The sequence below is a fragment of the Penaeus japonicus genome, unplaced genomic scaffold (genome assembly GCF_977035675.1).
Source record: "Penaeus japonicus unplaced genomic scaffold, GWHDUDI00000001_assembly GWHDUDI00000032, whole genome shotgun sequence".
Classification (NCBI taxonomy): Eukaryota; Metazoa; Arthropoda; class Malacostraca; order Decapoda; family Penaeidae; genus Penaeus; species Penaeus japonicus.
The window spans coordinates 27,951,950-27,954,449 of record NW_028234434.1 but is presented as its reverse complement, the minus strand read 5'-3'; positions in this window follow the sequence as shown (position 1 = coordinate 27,954,449).

The window sequence follows — 2,500 nt, the reverse complement described above, 5'->3', positions numbered from 1 at the left end:
AAGTAAACAGAAAATGGTGATTATTTGAATTGAATTAAATTTGAATTGAATTGAATTTTAAAAAAAATGAATTGGGAGCGAAAAAATAAATATGCACGTAAGTTGAAATATTAGTTGATGATAATGATGATAATAATAAAAATAAATGATGATAATGATAATAATGATAGGAAGATTATGATGATGATGATGATGGTGGTGGTGATGGTAGTGATGATGATGATGGTGATAGTGATAATATCAATAACAACAAAAATAACAATGTCATAAACAACAGCATTGATAATAACACGAACAGAATGAAACACACGGAAAAAATAATGAAATAAAAGAGCCGAAATCCCTGAACGCATCGACCCAGAGCCAAAGCGGAACGGAAAAGAGAAGAGGGAACTGATTCCTGTTAATTATCGGCGTTTTCTCCCTCCCTCCTTGGCGAGTCGAGCCCAAAGCGAGCGGGTCGTCGCCGCCATAGCGACCCTCCTTTCGCTAGCATTCTTAGCGGATTTCGCTATAGTTAGCGCTCCTGAGGCTGTAAGCTAAGGCTTCTTTTCTCTCCTCCCCCTTTTTTCCCCTCTTTTTTTTGTGTGTGTTGTTGGTGTTATTCCTCTCCTTCGCTTCGTTTGGTTTCTTTCCTCACTGCTTCGTCCGAATCGCCGAGCGTGAATTGCAGCGAGCGCGAGCGATACGCGGCGAGAGGGCGCGGGGCTAACATTGCGGCCGGAAGCGTCACAGTGAAAGATTTTAGGCTCGCACCCGCCCTCAGGTAACCTCTAGACCCCCTCTTCCCCCCCCCCCTCCTCTCCCCATTCCTCCTACGTATCTCTTACCTCCTCACCTCTCCCCAATCTTATCTCCTTCATCTACCTTTCTTCCTCCTCCTCTTCCTACCTAAACTGCCACTATTCCTTCCCTTCCCTCTCTCTCTCACTCCCTCCCTCCCTCCCCCATCCCTCCATATCCCAACCCTTACCATGCCCTCCCCTCCTTCCCTCTTTCCCTCCCAACCCCTCCCCTCCCTCCCTCCCCTCCCTCCCTCCCTCCCTCCCTCCCTCCCAACCCCTCCCCCTTCCCCCCATCCTCTCTATCCCCTTCCCCAGCCCCCTTTTAACTCTCCCCCCCCCCGTAACCCTCCACCCCCCACTTCACACGCACCTGTCGCGCTGTTACCTGGTTGAACCTCGCTCTCAGTCGCCGCCATTGGGGATTGTGATGATGATGATGATGTGTGGCAATGTGTGTGCATTGTTAGGGTCGTGTGAATGTATGTTGATGTAAGAGCGTGTCTAAAGTGTGTGTTTTTTTGTGTGTGTGGGATTTTTTTTTTTTTTCCCCTCGTGTGAGAGGAAAATGATGATTTCGTGTGTAATTTTAGAGCTGTTAGATGTACTACAATAGATTTTGTATCGGGGGATGTGATTGTAGTTATTGCTTGTCCTTTAGACGCCGGAATTGTATATGTGTTCTGACCAATGTGGTTTTGCTTTATTTATTCATCAGTGTTATAGATGTAATGTCTATTTATATTTTCTTTTACACATACATGCAAGTGCTCAGTCACCAATTATATATTTATCTGATTTCACCTTTACAACTGAAACCTTGGATTTTCGTTAAAAAGTAATTTATTTTTATTGCTATTATTATCGTTATTAACATTCTCGTGGTGATAATAATGGTAATGTTAATGATAATTGGGACTAATATATAAAAAGTAGTTAATAAGTGTGTTTAAGGAAGGTAAAGGGGGTAAAACCGAGTGACTCACTGATTGCTCAAACACCTGAAAGCATATATTTAAAGATATCTATTCAACATTACTCTTATTTTCTCTTCAATCACTATAATAGTTACCATCTATTAAGTAAAGATTTTCATTTCATGTAATATGGTTACTTTATATATCCATTTTGGAAAATTAATAAACACAAGTGTTTGTGATTTATTCCGGAATAAAAATTCTTCATGGTTTTAGACTAGGCCTAATTGGAAATTATGGAAATTATTTAAACATTTACAGACTATATAATAAGATAACAGTAGTAAAAATGTCAACCATCACCGCTATTGTTATATTTATACAGTTTACCCTACAATATCCTGCAAACCTCGAATAAAATATAATGGTATCCCCTAAATTTTAAAGAATTTTCGTTTTCTGTAAACCTATTTTGTGAGGGATAACTCTAGTAGTTTTATTTCTTCAAAATATTTAAGAAATTAAAACTTTAAAGCGTGTATAGAATCTAAAAGGGGTCTTTTCCTCTAATATCTTTGCTGTGCTCTACCTTTATTAACTAATTTGCAATGTGAAGTTCTTTAACCTTCTGTGTATATATGTGGGCGTATATATGGTGTGTCATTACTGTTTGTGATTGATATTTCAACTATGAACTATTATTTTTCAATGGACTTCGAATATTTGCTCAAACTATTTTACACTTTCCATCACATCACTGACTAGGCCTCGTTTTTTTCTCCAATTGTTCTAGAAAGACAA